The sequence below is a fragment of the Macaca fascicularis genome, chromosome 7, assembly GCF_037993035.2.
Source record: "Macaca fascicularis isolate 582-1 chromosome 7, T2T-MFA8v1.1".
NCBI classification, from domain to species: Eukaryota; Metazoa; Chordata; class Mammalia; order Primates; family Cercopithecidae; genus Macaca; species Macaca fascicularis.
In genome coordinates this window covers 39,129,212-39,149,285 of record NC_088381.1, presented here as the reverse complement: position 1 = coordinate 39,149,285, position 20,074 = coordinate 39,129,212, and the positions used below count along the sequence as shown (strand labels likewise).

Here is a 20,074-nt window from a genome sequence, read left to right as displayed (position 1 = left end):
GCACATGACACAGGCAAAGGAAACAGAACATGAGTCCCACCTGGAAAGAATTAAGAGGGTAAAACAAGCAAGCCCAAAACTGCCTAATAAAAATCACTCATTCTGGAAGTTTTAACAAGATGCTTTCTTAAAGAAAGAAAAGAAAAAAGAAAAAAATGGGGAAATCAGAAAAGGTAAAGAAAATTAACATACTTGATCCAAATGATGTAACTGCATAATAACCAATTTTTAAACTCAAACAAATACAGGTAATTCTAGTATAGCTAAGAGACAAAACCCTCAGCCTGCATGTAGTACTGCTCTTTCGACTTTTAAAATAATGTGTATCACACACAGCAGTTCAATTTCTATATTAGCCTGTAAGAAGCACAAATCAACATTTCTCAAGATAATTCTATGTATGATGAATCTCTTTGCTTATCTCAAGGATAATTACAACTGTTAAATGTTACCATTCTAAATATAAGGTAAAAAAAACACAAATAAGGATTATACTTACCTAATTCCCTCTTTGGCTAGCTCCCAAAATTCACCAACTCCCTCCATCAGGAGCAACAAAAAGACAGCAAGACAGAAAGCGAACACCTATCATTTCATCTCCTGATGAAAGCAACTGAGGTGTTTGGGTATAATTCCACCCTACCAAAAGGCAGAACGATAGAGAAAATTTAGTATCTAACCTTCCTTCCTGCACATCCAAGAGGATGGATCATCCCCTTAAGAATTCTCTTTTGCCAAGAAACAAAATGGCCTAACTACTACAACTGCATTAGCCTTCAGTGATAATGAAATTTTAAAAGGCATGTGTAATAAAGGCGTGGCCAGCACAAGCAAGCAAAAAGCAAGACGTTCCTTGATTCTTTTATCATGAGCACTTACCTTAGCCCTTCCTTGCAACCCCCGCAATATAGCTACAATCCTATTTCAGCTGAGCAGAGTTTAAAATACTTATGGTAATGTAACTGGATATCTGCCAAGAGGAAACACCTTGGTATTCGTCCTTGCGCTACAACTAACCCTACACTCCTCAAGTTTCTTCCCTCTGTGTCCACCATCCAGCAAACACAATTTATGCCATCTTCAGTTTCATGCATATGTCAACCTCACACCGGTAGACACAGATATCTGATCCAACTAAAAGCTTACTTTTGTAACCTCCCAAGTAGCAATAAATGGCCCCTTAATAAGAGCTGTGTGTCCTTGGACAAGGCATTTATCATCTTGGAGTCTCACATTCCTCCTCTGTGAACTAAATGGTTAGGACCAGGTGATGTCCGAGTGGCTTTCTAGCAGCCCATGCCATCATGTCTAAGGTGCACATCCTAGCGGCTGGCTTGCCCAGATCACGGAAAATGCGAACTTCAGTCTCAGGTTCTTGTGTTCAAGTGTCTCAAAAGATTCAGGATATTATATTACAATTAGGGAAGAAAATAATGAAGGGCGGCAGTGAGCATGTTCATTCATTTTCCATACTCAAATCAACAGTGCTTTGGCCCGCCTGGGTCTTTGACTATAATCTTCCAGGGGGCGAGAGATCACATCCTGGCAGATGTCAGTAAACTATTTATGCTATTATTCCAGGCAAAATGAACCTGAAATACCTATTTTTGGTTTTTATTTTGTTTGTTCAACTGGATGAAAAGCAACAAACATAACTGTTTATATTTTCCTAAGCACTGAGAACACAACTCCAGAAAATGCAAGATAGAATTGCTGACCTATAAAATTATTTGAAAGTTAACAATTTGAAAAGCCTCAAATGCAAGACCAGCTCCTATTAAAATGTCTTCTATGTACCTACATTTGCTAATCTGTCATGTATATCGTTGTGTGTGCCATAATCCCAAATGCTTGCAAATCATTAAGATGAATGGCTTGAAGTCAAGAGTATAGGAAGACTCTCAAACTTGCCCTTTGGCCCACGGGAGAAGGTGGCATCTGCCTAGTGTTTGAGGACAGATTTAGGACAGATTTCATAGGGAACTCGGGCCCTACCCCACCTATAGCCTCAACAACCCCAGCCTCCCTCTATTGCACATTCACACAGGAGTGGGCCTACAGTTCTTCCTCCAGCATCCATTCCCATCTGCCCACTCAGATCTCTGCCTTCTTCAGCAAAATAATATCACCAGAGCACAGTCTGAAAGCCAGGCTGGCAACACAGAAGCCCACAAATGCCTGGATTTGAAAGAGTCTTATTCTCTAAAAAGACAGGTGGTTCTATTTAAAATTCTACTCTGGCCATTGGCATCAACCCATGCTTCACCCTCAGCCCCCAACACATATGCTGCGGGAGTTCCCGTCCTCCCCCTGCCCTCGCCTGCGTGCAGTAGCCTAACTGTTCCCAGCCGCTGCGGGCTTCCTCTTGGCTCTGTAGCAGCATCATTTTCTAACAGCATGGATGCAGAAACCTCCAAGACCATCTCATAGCAAAAGGCATATCCCCATATTTCTTGCTGTAACCACAGCCTATGCCTTCTTACCTTTAATTCAATTATAAGGATGAATTAATTTGGTCTCTGGTACCAAAAAACCCTCAGCTTACACTGCAGCCACCAGAGTCCAACCATACCCTAGTGGAGGGGACTCCACAACTGGCCACAGCATTGAAAGGTTCCAGGGGTGATCAAGATGACTCCACCTTGGCCAAGCTTTCCTAAAGGGTTCACTCAGCCTTGAGTAACCAGAAAAGTAGGTCATGGGCCTGAGTCATAGTCTGAAGCCCCATGTGCACATTCAGTAGTGAAGAACCAAGCCCCACAGTTATGTGTGGTTTGCAAGATGCAAGCAACATTTGCAGATGGGTCCTCCCGCCACTTCCCCCATCAATACCCTTACATCAGCTTTGACTACCAGCACAATGACAACACACACCCCTGCATCCTCCAGTCATCCTGAAAGCCCAACAACATTCCCGTCAGGCAGTCAAAAAATAAAAGTAAAAAAAGAGAAAGTGAAAGCAATCTAAGACATTATTAGTACAAGCAGCTTTTAGGTCACCATGCTCCAGCGAACCAAGGCAATAGCCTCTGATTAAGACAGGCTTAATTGTTCTTAGCTGCATTTTTTTTTTCTTATTTGGTCAGTAGCTGTCATACTGATATGGTGTTACTAGTCTTTAACCCTACTTTTTAAAGCAAGACTCTCTTTGCCCTTAGTGCCATCATGTGCTTATGTACATAATTGTGCACGCACACACAGACACCCCCACACCCCTTTGACATCACAGAATGGACGACTGAGGAATTAAGTCAGCACTCCAGTGCTTTTAAGAAAAATGTGTTAAGACAACCTGACAAAGAAGCAGAGGAAAACCATCAAAGCTTATCTATCTCTTCCTTCTCTGCTCTTGTCTTTTAACTGGGATATTTTCTTTCGTATCTACACCTAAAAGAGAAAATCTTATGCCTTTCAATGTCAACAATGAATGACGAAGCTCCTGAAACAAAGCTGTAAAACAGCACACTCACGTATCCTATCACCAATGAGACCTTCCCACTTCAAGGCTTCCCAGGGACAGAACACTCCGTCCTTCTGTAGGGACCCAGGATGGGATTCAGTCAGAAGGGCAGTGGTGGCTTACTCTATCAGCTGAGAAGCAGGGAACTTCTGGCAGTGCTACGTAACTTTTAAATCCATCAGGAAAATAATATTGCAAGCCAGCTAAGACTAATTTTCTCAAACTTGGTACAAATATGAAAAAACATGACCACATGCAAAGAGCCTGCAAAGGTGCAAGCCAAACAGCATGGATCTTCCTGGATCTAATGAAGATTGGAGTTAACTGGCCATTTAAAACCAACACTAATATATTATTTCTGAGTGGAATACAAAACTCACATGTAGCTCCATTATCAAACCACTCGGAGCAGGCCCATCGTCAGGCCCATGTGAGGCACTGGATCCCCTGTGCTCCTCTGCAGTTAAGGATACAGTGAAAATCCTGAATCCTAGCCATCATGCAGTTGACAACAAAAGGAAAAAGTACAGTAGTATCTAAAGCAAAGAACCAACTAAGGGCAGATCTGACCTCAGCAGTGAGTTTAACGGGTCACTCCTCAATGGAATGACAAAGCAACTCATCTTCCAAAACCAAGAGTCCATATGCCTTTCTCTCATATTCTGCTATCTCACCGAACTTATTCTCACCTCCAAATGAAATACATAAACCTTCAAGCCTATAATCCCAGCACTTTGGGAGGCCGAGACGGGCAGATCACGAGGTCAGGAGATCGAGACCATCCTGGCTAACACGGTGAAACCCCGTCTCTACTAAAAATTACAAAAAACTAGCCGGGCGAGGTGGCAGGCGCCTGTAGTCCCAGCTACTCGGGAGGCTGAGGCAGGAGAATGACGTAAACCCGGGAGGCGGAGCTTGCAGTGAGCTGAGATCCGGCCACTGCACCCCAGCCTGGGCAGCAGAGTGAGACTCCGTCTCAAAAAAAAAAAAAAAAGAAATACATAAACCTAAAAGAAACAGTAAAACCAAAGGGAAATAGGTTCTGGATCAAGTGGAAAACTATCTGATAATGATCAACTTGCTAAGAAACAAAGGATTAGAAGGAAATGTATGTTTTGAGTTTTGGGCCAAATAAATGTTAACAGTAATTCCAGGGAATACTGTCAATACCAAATGTTGATCTCAGTTGGGATGACATAGATTAGCTATGATTTAAACTTTAATTTAGGTACGATGCATTCTCATTCCATAAAGGTCTATGATTTCATATAAGAACCACAGAGTAAACTTAGAATCATTATCTCAGCAATACTGCAAAAGTATGCTCATGAATGTAAGTTGGTTTTGGTAGATGAACCCATCACTAGATCACTGGATCAGCTATGTAAGAGACACTACCTTTCTCTTTGACTTACGAGCTATGAGATTTTCAACGATTTCCCGCACATGTCAAACCAATAGCTCCCTTCATGCTTAGCCATGGACAATCATCTGAAAAATAATTCTAAAGTGCTACACTACCTATAAACACACACTTGGTTTAGGATGTGCTGTCCCAAAGAGCTTTTGTTTTTATGAATACAGTAATGTTTCATTCTTTTCTATTCCCAAACAGATTAATCGGTACAGGACTTAGTTAAAATCTCCACTGCCCGTTCAGTTACTCCACATGGATATTAAGCAAAGTAAATCCACTTAGTGACTACACTGTGAGGACTGGAGGCCACGCTGATCACCCTGATTAGCCCTGTCGGCTGGAGTAAGAAAGACAGGCTGGCACTCAGGGCCAGCTGTGCGGGGCACACAGACAGATGATGGGCAACATCGATGGGCTCTGAGCAATTGGTCTGGGCAGTGATGGATGCTATGTCGACAGCTTAGAGTGTCATTACAGATACAGAACTGGCCCAAGAGAAACCCAAACTCTCTCTTATTTTATTAAGATAAAGTTGGAGTTTCCATGACACAGTGCAGGACCAAGGCAGTTTTTCTCTCTTTTATCACTGACTTAGGCACAAAACAAAACAAAATCAACGTATATATTAAATAAGAATAAGGCAACTTAACTCAGTGAATGTATGTGTAAGACAGATTATAAAACACCATGTCTGCATTTTTTAAATTATGAACAGGATGTATAAAAATTTTCAGTCAATACACGTAAAAAATTATTTAATCCATGTTAATTATAATAAGTTGTTTCAGGACAGAGAGGAGAGTCACGGTTGTCTCTGTGTCCCCTTCATGAATATCAAGGGGCAAGTGCCTAATACATAACAGGACAGATCACACATCAGTTTCCACCCTACAGACTGGACTGAAAGAGATTGGGTGCCAGGTATTCCCCACTTGTCTGGACCAGGAGTCCCTCCAAATTTGCAACTACATGGCTGAAAGCAGCAACCATCCCCCCGCAAAATCCCCAACTTTTACAGATACACACACACACTTACACCCTTTTCCACTTCTTTCCTTCTGTAGCTCAAAAGGTTCTACTAATTATCTCATTGTATCACCTGGAGTGAGTCATTTTAATTTTCTGATCCTCAGTTTCCAAATTAAGATTAATAATCACTTTCACATTAATACTACCAAGGCCTACAAAGCACAGGATTACTCTGAAGAGTAAATCAAACTGGTAATTTTCCCTCTGCACACACCACCCTCCCGCCAACCACCCCCCCCCACCCCCCCAGGGTTTAGTCCTTCAGACCAAGAAAAGCCTGGCTCATGTATGGCACTGCCTGGGAAGCATGGGAGAGCATGATTTTTTTCTACTGGATACCAGCAAGATTATCCTAAATGTGCACAAATGACATCTACACTAGCAGAGTGATTCTCCATTCCAAATTGGTTTTATGTCCCGAGGTCCTGAGGCCATCTGTGTTGGGGGGACCCTTTGGTAGAATTAGCTAGAAATTCTGTGTGGAAAAATCTCCCACATTTCGCCATTCTTTTTTAGTACCTGCTAATGCAAGAGCTACTAGTAACTACTGCGGAGTAATGATGTTCCATTTGTATTGCGCCAACCCCGTCGTGGTCAGGGAGCTCGTCACAGCAAATAAGAGGGACCCTGTTCCAAGAAATATGGACAAATAACATGATGTTGAAGTGCAAGACTGTAGGAGCTCAGTAACATTTCTCAACCTTGTAAGTACCTCTGCCACATATCACTGCTGCGCAATTGAGTTTCACAGCATGAGGGCCTGAACTTACCCGGATTTAAACTTCTAGTACACATTTGAGAACACAGGGCTGGGGGCACAAAGTTGGAGGGCCTGAATCAATGCCAGCAAGATACTGTGTATGTATCTCTATTGACCAAGAGAATCATTTCTCCTTTAAAAGATGCTCTTTTTTTTGCTCTCAGTATCTGTGTATCGACTTTACTTTCTACTCACCCTAATAGTGTGAACTAGCATATTGTGCCCCAAATGCTATGGTTCCCAGTCAACTTTCCAGAGGACACGGCCGTACAATATCATCCTGCATCCTTTGCAAGGCTTTCAAATTTGTTGATGCTCTAACCTGAATCTTTGAGTGCTGATAAAGGTAAACAAATAAATATAATACTTCATAGACACAGTTTGTTCCTTAAGTCCCAAGGTGCTGTAAGAGGCAGGTTTCAGGAATCTGAAAATTCATTTTGGGGCCAGATGTGGTGGTACACACCTATAATCCCAGCACTTTGGGAGGCCAAGATGGGAGGATCGCTTGAGCCCATGACTTTGAGACCTCCTGAGCAACATGGCAAGATCACGTCCCTACAAAAAAATTTTTAAAAAATTAGCCAGGCATGGTGGCACACTCCTGTAGTGCCAGCTATTAGGGAGGCTGAGGTAGGAGGATTGCTTGAGCCCAGGAGGTTGAGGCTACAGTGAGCTGCGTTCATGCCACTGCACTCCAGCTTGGGCAACAGAGAGAGAGAAAAAAAGAAAAAGGTGTTGGTGGCGGGGAGAGGGAGGGAGACAGAGGGAGAGGTGGGGGACAGAGGGAGGGAGAGAGAGAGAGAGTATGAATATGAATATGAGTATGAATATATGAATGAATTCACTTTGACAACAACAAAAGCAGTAGGCAGGTCATTTCCAAAGGTTCAGATTAAAGACCATGGAAACTTCTTCCAGTGGTATAGGATTCTGGGAAATTTGCTTATATATTGACCAAATTAAAATGAAAGGTGCATCAGACACAGGAACATTTTGCACATGGGAATTCTTGCTGCACTGATTATAAACATTGCAGTTTAAAACCTCGATAAGGATTAACTGAGGCCAGGGGTTTGAGACTAGCCTTGGCAGTATAGTAAGATCCTGTCTCTACAAAACATAAAAATAAAAAAAAAACAGCTGGTGTGGTGGAACCCAGCTGTAGTCCCAGCTACTCAAGAAGCTGAGGTGGGAGGATTGCGTGAGCCTGAGAGTTTGAGTCTGCAGTGAGCCATGAGCAGGCCACTGCATTCCAGCCTGGGCAACAGAGCAAGACCTCCATCTCTAAAAATAAAAATAAAACCTAGATAAACTGGGGATACCTAAAGCTGAAGGTCAAGGGGAGACTGACCTTCAATCTCTGCCATTTTGGACTGGTTGTTGCATTAGTTACCCAGAGCTTTAAAAAAAACAAAAACAAAAACAAAAACCCACAAATGTGGTGTCCTAAAACAATAGGAATTTGCTCTCTCGTAGCTAGAGGCACCAGAAGCCTGAAATCCAGGTGTCAGTGGGACCACGCTACCCTCCAAGGCTCTAGAAGAATACTTTCTTTCTCCTTTCAGCTTCTGGGGGGCTCCGTCTTCACCTGCCATTCTCCTCCATGTGTTTGTGTGGCCTCTCCTCTTCCTACAATGACACCAGTCATCAGATTCCAGGCCCACCCTAATCCACTATGATCTTATCTCCATTCTTAACTAGTTATACCTGCAAAAACTATTTCCAAATAATGTCACGCTCTGAGGTTTCAGGCAGACACAATTTTGGCAGGGGGCAGGTGGGACACAGTACTCAACCCGCTAGAGTTGTTAATGAAAGATTGAGTGAAGCTCTTATGGCAAGAGTTCTCTTGATATAAAAATACTTTCTGAGGGGCCGGGCGCAGTGGCTCAAGCTTGTAATCCCAGGACTTTGGGAGGCCGAGACGGGCGGATCACGAGGTCAGGAGATCGAGACCATCCTGGCTAACACGGTGAAACCCCGTCTCTACTAAAAATACAAAAAACTAGCTGGGCGAGGTGGCGGGCGCCTGTAGTCCCAGCTACTTGGGAGGCTGAGGCAGGAGAATGGCATAAACCTGGGAGGCGGAGCTTGCAGTGAGCTGAGATCCGGCCACTGCACTCCAGCCTGGGCCACAGAGCGAGACTCCGTCTCAAAAAAAAAAAAAAAACTTTCTGTAGAATTATAAAGATGCAGAATGCCATCTATACAGCTCTCACAAACTGGAGGATACAGCATTTGTGCTAGCTCCTCTAAGGAGAGAAACTGGAGGTGAACTATGAGAATGAGCATGGCCACTCCAGCAGCTTCTCCAACACCTCACTCTTCTCTAACAGAGCAGAGCTGTGTCGTCAGAGCCAAACATAGAAAGTAAGTGGCATTCTTCAGAAAAAACATGCATACTGCCTCCCTCCTTTCACCTCCAATCCAAGAAAGACTTGTAGCCAATATATACTGTTTTGAGGAGAAAAAAAATAAATAAATAAAACCTAGATTCACTGCTATGCTTAGTTAAAAAAAAAAAAAAAAAAAAAAAACATTTCAGCTCCAAGCAACATAAATTAATCCAAACTGAGAACAGAAAACAGGGCATAGAACAGGCCACAGACAGAAACACTGATTTGTTTTCCAACTTATTCTGCAAAAATGAAAGGCACAACTATTCCATCCCATAAACGAGTTTATATGGTGTGAGTTTAGCTTATAACATTAGCAGCAACTCAAGAAGGAAAGCCATTTTAACAATGCACATTTTCTAACTGAAACTTTGTTCTGTACACATAAAGCCAGAGAAGGTTTTCAACATCTCCAGCACAATATTTCACTCTAAAAACCAACACATCAGGAGAAACAAACTGGAAAGCTTCAGAAAACCCTTACACATCTGCAAATTCTCTAGGCTTGAGGAATCAACCACCTTCATAGTAACTAAAAGCATTTTTAAGAAGGAAACCGTCAAAGGTCTGACTCACTCAGCTCCGTTGACGCTGTCATTCCTTCTTCCAGGGGATGGACAGAGACGCACGCCCTCATCAGTGTAATAGTCATGACAAGCAGTACCTGGCTGGTACCCTCGGCTTTAGTGAAAATCTGTGTCTCATGATCACCTCCCCAAAACACACGCAGAAGCCCTTTAACATACAAACAGCTCACAATGACAACATCCAAGTCCTCTGACCAGGAGCTCCCACTGAGTCCTCTGTTAATACTCAGGGGTCCACAGTTTCAGTCATCAACTCAGGGTAACAAGTGCGGGTGTCCTCCGCCAGGCAGACTTTCTGTCGTGGAAGAGTGTAGAGTGGGAAGAGAGGAATTAGGTAAAAATAACATTACAAATCTTGTACCAGAAAATAGTCAGTGAAGTTGAACAGAATACCTAAACAAAAATGGATGAAAGAATAGGAGACAATTTTCAAACTAAATTCCAAATCACATGTAACACTAAAAATAATTCCCAGGGTCTTGGGCCACTATGATCCACCTGGCTATTATTGAAGAAACCAAACACATATCTCACGAATTGCCTGAGGCTGGGCGCAGTGGCTCTTGCCTATAATCTCAACACTTTGAGAGGCCGAGGCAGGGTGATCATTTGAGCCCAGGAGTTCAAGACCAACCTAGGCTATATAGTGAGATTCTGTCTCTACCAAAAAAAAAAAAAAAAATTGCCTGAATGATGAATCACTTGGATAGCTCAAGCTTCCTTCAAGAGTCTTCTTTCCTTTCAGAAAGGAATTTTTAACTGGAAGACTACAGTTCTGCTTCCAGTTTCATACTTTAAATACTACAGAATATGTTTCTCCTAAACATCAGAAGGTATAAATTCCTTCTTTTACATCTTCAGCACTAACCTCCTCCTCCTCTATGCATTTGATTTAGAAGCAAAAAGCAAAAAGAACAGAAACTCCAACAGAGAGCCACTCAGTGTAGCAGACACTTCAAATAGGCAGGCGCTGCCATGGCACCTGATTCAACAATCAGAGGTGCAGGGTGGCAGCGGGGCTGAGGCCTTATGAGATGGCATCTCTGATCGGGGTGGTGACCACCAAAACAGGGAGCTCACAGAGGCAGAAGAAAGAGGGTGACAGTGGCCAGTGTACCCCCCGCTTCTGTTACAGTCATGTTTCTTGTCTGCTAATAGCTCCTTATAAACGTGCAATCAAGGATAGGTGAGTGCCTTGGCATATCAGATTAGGAATGTAAAACATCAACATCGCTGGGCCAGACTGAGATGCCAAAACCAGAAAGTGATCACCAAGGAGTCCAAGGAATGGTTCCAGGAGCAGCCCATGCCAAAGTCACTGTGGTCATCTTCAGACGGACCCTCTGGTCTCACCCATAATGCAGAGGTGGCAAAACAGACTTGGCCTGGCTAACTTCTGCCTTCTGCTTGGACATGTGTCAGCTGCTGTACAATTTTTCCAAATGCATAAAGATGACAGGCAAAAAAGAAAGCAGCTGACCCCACTCCTGAGAATGCCTATGCACTGTGATTTTTAATGGACATTCTGAACAATCTGAGCTCCATGAAGCCTTGCATTCAATGCCAAACCCCAACAGGGATGTTTTACAGACATGCAGCATTGCATGGCGGTCTCTTTTTCTATTAGAGCTATTAGAAAATCCTGCATGAAGACACGCATGCAGACACCACCTTCCACTCCATCAGAGCCAGGCCAGATGGCAAGGATCACACCAGTCACAGGCAGGAACATGTCATCTCTGCACTGCTCATTTGAGAAAGCAATTATTATTTATCAAATGCTTTCTAATAAGAGACTAACAAGGCAATTCAAACTACGTTTTTAAAAAGCGATCACGAAAACACTTTTTTTAAGGAAAGGTTGAATATAATGATGTTAAGAAGCAAACAGACAAATGTCCAGATGAGACAGCAAAGGCTCTCTTGACTCCACGTGAGGTTCCCAGTGAAATTACCCACTGAATACAAAAGCTGGGGAGAAACTCACACCACGACTAGGAGCCTAGGCTACACTCCATCTGGAGATACTTATTTCAGAAGAAAATAGGCTAGGTGCAGCAATGCATGCCTGTGATCCCAGCACATTGGGAGGCTGAGGCAGAAGGATCGCTTGAGGTGAGGAGGTTGAGGCTGCAGTGATTCATGATCAAGCCACTACCTTCCTGAATGGGTGACAGGGCAAGACCCTGTCTCCCAAACAAGAAGAAAGAAGAAGAAAATGTATTGAAAATAGTAAACTGTTGAAAAGATGGAAACTTGTTTGCCAGACAGTAATACCAACTTATAAAGCCAAAAATAATTACATCCTCAGGCTGTACAGGACAGACAAATAAAACAGACATGACATAAGAGCATATACAGTGTTCATACGTGCATTCGTATAACCCAACTATCATAGTCACACTGGGAAAGGTCTAAGTAAAAACAGTGCAAGAGAAAATCACAAAGAGGTTTCACAAGAGAAAATGTGAAAAGGTAAAGTTAAGTCAAAAGGTAAGTAATAAACTGTGAAAATATTTTTGCAGAAAATGACAAAAGGTTACTATGTACCACAGAGATACTATCTAGAGCTTAAAAGCTTAGTAAAAAAATAAAACAAGTATCACGATAAAAAATAGTTAAAGGACAGTAATAAAAATTTCACAAAAGAACAAACGCAAACGGCAAGGAAATAGATACAAAAAAAAGTTTATCCTCCAAATACAAATCCAAACAAGATATTCTCTATCATCTTAGCAGGAGTCTGAACACTCATCATGCTGGCAAGAAATATGGAGAAACCCACACAGTCCCCTCCAGAGAGGCACCACATTTTCGGCAGTCAATATGGCAATATTATTCAAGGGTCATAAATATGATGAGACTCCTTTGATTGATAATTTCATTTCTAGGAATTTACTGAGATAAATAAAGATAAACGCGAGTGTTTATGTTCCAAGATATCCATCACTGCTTTGTTCATAAGCAGGATACGAAATGATGTAAACTACACACATACACACGGGCATATGCACATAAAAGACTAAAAGAAAATCTACCTAAATGTTAAGAGTATCTTGTATTAAGATCTGGCTTTACAAATGATTTCTAGTTTGCTGTGTTTTGATTTCCTACAAGAGGCATATACAGTAGACAATCTCATAATCAAGCTCTGCTTAACCAATTTGCCAAATTAAAAGTCATTCTTCAGCGGGTGGGCTGCACCCACCATTACATGGTAGGCCTGCTATAGCAGTGAGTTCTCAAACCCATTCAGACCAGTTGTATTTATTGTGCAATTGCATATTTAAAAATGCTATGGGCTAAAGAAGTATGAGCGCAAAAAGAAAGAATTGCTGATCCTATGAAAACTCAATACAATGCTTTGTGTGCATTGCTAAAAAAGAAAATTACTGCCAAATTAGGTGAGGGCCAGACATCTGTCAATAGGTTGAGAGAATTTTTTTAAGTATAAAGAAGCCTATTGTCAGATGACTTTTCAAATATCTTTTAAATTCACATTTCTCTTTAAAGAACCCCAAAACAGGGCAGGCGCGGTGGCTCACGCCTGTAATCCCAGCACTTCGGGAGGCCCAGGCAGGCAGATCACCTGAAATCAGGAGTTCGAGACCAGCCTGGCCAACATGATGAAACCCCATCTCTACTAAAAATATAAAAATTAGCCAGGCATGGTGGTGAGCGCCTGTATTCCCAGCAACTCGGGAGGCTGAGGCTAGAGAATCGCCTGAACCTGGGAGACGGAGGCTGCAGTGAGCTGAGATCCTGCCACTGCACAAACTAAAAACTGTACACCCTACAGCACAGGAGTCAATTGGGACAGAAAGATGGTGGAGAAGTCATAAGAAACACATTCAGAGACATATGTTGAAGACATACATATTTTTTAGATCAAAACGTAAATGCCTATGTTTTAGTTTAAAACTTTTTACAATTCTCAGTTTTAACTTCTCTCAATAAAAATTACAATTATTTTAGCACTAATTATAAATCTAGTCATGTCAAAAAACGTGGCTTCCTTCGCAGTCCTTTTACAACGAAGAAATGAATGTTCTTTTGAGCAGAGAGATGGCAGGATAGGGAGATGGAAAGGGAGGAAAGAGTGAGAAAACTGTGTGTGTGTGTGTGTGTGTGTGTGTGTGTGTTTACTTTTTAAAGAGTAGAGGGCCACTTAGATACACAAGCAGCAAAATTGAAAGTTTACAAAAACTTTTAGGATAGTTGATGCTGTAATGACTAATTATAAAGTCAGTGCAGTGATTACAAAATCCCTTACCTGCCACAGAAGATTTGATCAAAAGACAGAAAAGTTTTTAATTCAAATTCTCTTGGATGTATCGTTCCCCCAAAATCCTAATAAATCGCTACAAGTTCCAAAAGAAAACAAAATAGCTAATAATTCAGTAAATGTTTATGAAAATTCGCTGATAAATTTTGAGCTATAGCAGCACAGCAAATCCTATTGGTTTTTTGTACAGTAAGCCTGATTTTTTAAAAGCACTCATTTTTTGAGTCATAATTTATATACAATAAACTGCACATATTTATAGAACACAAGTAAGTTTCAGTATATGTATATACTTGTAAAACCATCCTGATAATCACATTGACGAACACAGCCATTAGCTCCAAACGTTTTCCTATGCCTCTTTGTAAATCAGCTTCCCCTCAGCTCTTGCTTTCCACTCTCCTCTGGCAATCATTCATCTGTTTCCTGTCACTATCCATTAGTTTGCATTTTTCCAGAATTTTGTTTAAAAGGAACTATATAGTATACACTCTTTTCTTTTTGGCGGGGGGGGGGGGGGGCTGGCTTTGTTACTCGGCGTAATTATTTTGAGATTGATCCCCCTTGTTGCGTATGCTGATAGATCATTTGTCTTTCATGCTTAGTCTTAGTCCCCTGAACAGACACAACATGATTTCTCGATCCTTCCACGTGTGGATGGACATTTGGGTAGTTTGGGGTTATTACAAATAAAGCTCATGGTAAAGAGTGCATGTATCCAATAATCTGCCTTGGACGTTCACGTGTAAGTCTTTGCAAGGATGTGGCTTATGTATTTCTCTTGGGTAAATGTCAAGCAGAATCGCTAGGACACATGATAGGTGCATGACTAATTTTTGGAAGAAACTGCCATACTGTTTCCCAAAGAGGTTGTACCATTTTCCATTCTCACCCGCAGTGTACATGAGTTCCATTTACTCCACAAGAGCTGTATGAGTGTTTGATAGGACATGGGATGCCCTGTCCATGCAACATATACTAAGTACAGGTTTGTCTACTTTCTAGGAACTGGACAGAAGTTGACCATTCTAAATAATTATAAAGGTGTATTTTTAATTTCTGCCCTCTCCCTGTAACACAGACTATAATAAAAGTATCAAAATAGATCAAAAAGAACGAAATACATTTACTGAGTGTTTACCATATACCTGAATCTATGTATTCCATCCATCTTGTAAATACCATACAACAAGCCCCTAAGGGTAGATACTAAAATTGAGCCATCAAATCCATTTTACAGGCAAGAAAACTGAGGACAAATAAATTACCCATGGTCACTGAGCTACTAGGACTAGGATTTGAACCCAGAAGTCTGAACACTGCCCTAGCTCTTAACTACTCCTCTATCCTCTTTGGGAGGTCAAGGCAGGAGGATCACCTGAGGTCAGGAGTTCGAGACCAGCCTGGCCAACATGGTGAAACCCCATCTCTACTAAAAATACAAAAATTAGCCAGGCATGGTGGTGGACACCTGTATTCCCAGCAATGTATACCAGTTATACATTCCTAAATGCTGTTTGTTTTACAATAAATAATCCTGTGAACTATCTCTAGCATTCCTTTCCAGTTCTACCACAAAGATAATGGATTACAAATCTTTAAGAAAGAGACCATTTAATAAGCCCTGGAATATCTTTTTGCACTAAAGCATCAGAGCAAATGTTCAATTCATACAACATTTCTACATCATATAAAATCATCAGAGCAATGACAGAATAGATGTTGATTAACCCAACCCAGCATATCTCACCTATTAAGTGCAGAAGTCAGTCCTCAGAAGTGAGGGGCATTATTTCAAAGAACATGGCTTATTTTTAACAAATTGCTTTTCTGGTGACAACAAGAAAAAAATCTCACAAGCAAGCAGGCTCATTATTCACTGTATCTCAGACTGCTACGGTTTCACAAAACACAATCCAGTTACTAAAAGGCCTTACCATAAAGACCCCCAGGGCTACAAGATAACCAGGTCAGCAATCTGTTGTGTTTTTAAAACTTGTGGGAGTTTGTTGCCATAGTTCTGAAAGGGTAAAAACAGAGGGCAATTGTGCAGACACCTCTTTGTCTACAGAAAGCCTAAGAGTACAATAGGGACCAAGGATAGCATCTGCATGAAGGAGAAAGCAAGGAAAACAACGCTTCCTAGAGGCAGCAGACTGTGACATTGACCATGGCATACAGAATATTGATTCGTAACCAAAAAAGAAGAAAGGCTGGAAGAAATAATCAGCATCTCCCCAGCACTCCGACAAAAGGGAAGGAAATTGCTCTATTAGCAAGACGAGGTACAGGTAGAAGAATCATAGAGTGAAGGAAGATTGTTCAATGACAAATCAACACATATTTAATACTGGCTGCAAAGCACTGTACTAGGCTGAGGTGGGCAGGTGGATGCCAGGGGCGGGGGGTTTAGATACAAACAAGAAGTAGGAAACAAGGTCTCTACCCCAATTTGAAGTTTATCATCAAGTTGGGGAAAGGGATTGTACTTTACATAAAATCATGACACGTATCGTCTCATATAATAATAATTATACGCCACTGACATCTTTGCTAACACTATGCACAGCCACTTGCTAAGTCCTTCCAAAATGGTGTTTCATTTAATCCTCACAAAAATCATGAGATAGCCATTATTCTTATCTCCATTTTACAGATTATTAAACTGACTGGGGAAACGTTCCAGGACAGGCTCCTGACCATGTGGCTAGTAAGTGGTAAGGCTGGGAACCCAATGTGGCTCTGGTAACTCCAAAGCTGATGGTCTTAGCTACTAGGTTACAAAATCTCTACGAAGGCTTCAGAAACTTGTGGGAGAATGATCCCTCTGGGTAGTGAGGGCCTGGAAGGTTTCCTGCAGGAAGGAAGGATAGGAGATTCTAGAGAAACTGAAAAAAAAGAGGTACTACAGGAAAAAGAAAGGACTTCAGAAAGAGACTGGGCAACCACTTGGTGGGATGTGGTCAAGTCCCCGAATGTTCACCAGTTACTTCATATGCCAAGCCCTGGGGACACAGTACTGAATAAATCAGACACAGTCCCTTGCCCTCTGGCGACTACTGTCTATCAAGGGAAGCAGGCTACCTCAACAGGAGTGGATCTCCCAGCCAGGGACATACTCCTGACACTCTTATGACACCCAGCATCCATACCTGAGCCTAGAGAAAACAGCAGGTGTTTGTTTCCCAGGTGGCATGGTACTGCCATAAACCAGTAGCATAAAGCCAGTTTTTTTCAATCATTACGCTCACCAGCTTAAACATTTTTTTCTTAGTTTTGATGATACTTGCATTATTTTAAATTATGAGGATACAAGAGGCTTTATAAATATGTTAATATCACTCTATCTTAAGTTAGCACACTAGAACATAAATGTCATCATAAGACATAATCACATCCCTCTCGCTTCTTGCCCCCAACTCTTCCCTTACTGAGAAACTCAGGCTTAGAGCCATCAGGTGGGAAAGGATCAGGCAGGTGCCAGCAAGGGATGCAGGAGGGGGTGCCACAGTGGCCCAGGAAAGGGAAAAATTAGAAGGAAGCCCATCGTGTTAAGTTGGAATGTGAAGAATTGGTGTGAATCAGGGGTTTCAAGATAGACACACCTGTGTGTGTGCCTTGCAGCAGTGTGCACATACAGAGATACACAGGTGATCCTCATTATTTGTAGATCCCGTATTTGCAAATCCACTTGTTAAAATTTACTTGTGAGCCCAAAATCAATACTCCTGGCACATTTGCAGTCCCTCATGGACAAGTGCAGAAGAGCAAAACATTTGAGCTGCCAGCCTTGCATGTTCCCAGCTCGAGGTCACCCAGCAACACTCTGCTTTCTTGTTTCAGTCTCCTAAACGTCTCCGTTTCACAGTTTATTTAGTGCCAAGCTTTTTGCATCTTCTGCCTTTTGTTGATTGTGCTGTTTAAAACGGCCCCTAAACATAGTGCTGAGGTGCTGTCTAGCGTTCCTAAGCAGAGGGAGGCTGTGATGTGTCTTACAGAGAAAATGCATGTGTTAAGTTTTGTTCAGGCTGTTGTCCATGAATTCAATGTTAATGAATCAACAATATATATTAAGTAAGGTATCTTTAAATAGAAACACACATAAAACAAGATTATGTATTGACTGGCTGAGAAAAATTTTGTGACCAGAGTCCTACAGGAATTCAAGCCTGTATTTCTCCTCCAAACTATTTGCTAATTCAGTATTTGAAGAGCCTTTACAGAATATAACTACTGTAATAAAACATTTACTGTAAATAACAAGAATCAATGGAATTCCTTAACTCTGTCCATTGAGGTAGTCAAGGATGAGTGACATCCAATAGCAAAAAGCATACTTAGTACTCAGATCTTGACTTCTGATTATCTTTTTTGTAATAAAAGAAAGCAGGGCTCTGTGGGAAAATGGCTAGTTCTAGGGTTGGAGCACAGTAAGTACAAGATGAGCCTGGTAGGTCTTATTGTGCCAGAAAGCAAAGAATTGTTCAAAGAATGTTGGAGATGGATTGAAAGCACATAGTTTGAAAGGGCGCCTACTGGCTAAATCCAGAACAATTTGCACGTCAGAATAATGATAGTAACATTATAGCTTGATGAATAAAATATGAAACATAAGTCCACACTGGTATAAATAAATGAATTAAATACAATGAAATTTTCATGAGGGATGGGATAGCTACATAGTTTCAAAGTACCCCTACACAAAGAGAATAACTTTTCCCGAGGCAAAAGCTAGCCAATACCACCTCAGTCAAACCTCCGAGTGATGAGGTAGGCACCATTGGTAACAGGGCACATCTAGATTGGGCACCACATGATGGGGTGCAAAAAGAACATGGCATCCCTTCTGTGATATTCCCGCCAACAAAGCATCAGCTGAATTCAAGAATATAGAAAGACACAAACCTCAACTGAGGGATACTCTACAAAATAACTGGCCTTTCACCTTCAAGAGGGTCAAGGTTATGAAGGTCAAGGAAAGGCTTGTGAACTGTTCCAGCCTGAAGGAGACTAACAGCACAAGTTAAGGCAACACATGACTCTGAACTTGACCCTTCACTATAAAGGACATGGCTGGGACACTGGGTAAAACCTGAATGGCACCTGAGAATCAGATGATAGCAATTTTGATGATTGCACTGTGGCTGTGTTCAAGAATATCCTTTTGTAGGAACTACCTGCTAACATAAAAGCAATGGTGGGTGATTGTGCATTAGGTCACCAACTTACAATCAAATGGTTCAGAAACCTTTTTTGTGCTGTATTTTCAGCTTCTCTGTAAGTTTGTGATTGTTTCAAAAACTTTTGAAATATTATTTTAAGGCTGTGTAACATAGAACAGTCAGTGTGACAAGGGAGGAGGCCCCGGGGGAACATTCATCTTTGTTTCTTCATCTATCCCTAATGTAACTCCCCACCACCACCATCGCAAGCCCACAAACCCTCCAGGCTAGTGCCTGGCCTCTACACTCCCTTGCACAGCCACAATGCCTACCAGAATTCTCTACCCAAACAGACCTCCTATTACCCATCTTATCCCTCCTCTGACTTCTGTCCGGTCCTAGCGCCACTCCACCCCTAATCCCACAGGCTCTCCGTTGTTTAGAAATAATCTCCCTCAAGTTCTCTCCTAGACCCCCTCTCCTCCTGGTCCATCCCATGTACCCTCAGGCCTTGCATTCACCAGTTCCGCACAGAAGCCAGATCTCTCCCTTGCACCCCTTATCCAAGTCTACCCCCCACCTCCCCAAGGTCTTTCACAAGCATAGCAAATTCATCTTATTCAAAAATAAACTCATCACCTCTCCCTTGTCCCCATGTCTTCCCAACCCGCTTCCCTCCTGTGTCGCTGATCTCAGTAACTTCACAATCCACCACCTCCCAACGCCTGAAATGGACGGTCATCCTAGACACCAATGTTAACTCCTAAATCACTCTCAAACCTGTGCTTTCCTCCTACTCTATGACACTGCCGTCCCATCGTCTCGTCCAAATTCCTGCAACAGCTTCCCATCTAGGCTCCTCACATCTCTTCTTATGCTCTTCAATGCACTCTCCACATCCCAGACAGTGTACTCCTGAAAATTCAAGTCTGACTACAGCTCACTAAGCTTAAATCCTATAATGGATGCCCACTA

The 20,074-nt window shown here is 41.9% G+C and overlaps 1 protein-coding gene across 23 annotated transcripts in view; it reads right to left on the bottom strand.

The window, feature by feature from the left end:
* Window positions 1-20,074, bottom strand: part of TLN2 (talin 2) — a 457,700-nt gene that overhangs the window by 215,770 nt on the left and 221,856 nt on the right. For 7 of the 23 annotated variants that reach the window (XM_073995950.1, XM_045395572.2, XM_073995951.1 and 4 more), the window contains one exon: window positions 500-639. The exons of the other annotated variants lie outside the window; for them this stretch is intronic. The gene's annotated coding sequence lies outside the window, so the exon portion shown is untranslated. The remainder of the gene's footprint in view (window positions 1-499; window positions 640-20,074) is intronic. 23 annotated transcript variants of the gene reach the window in all.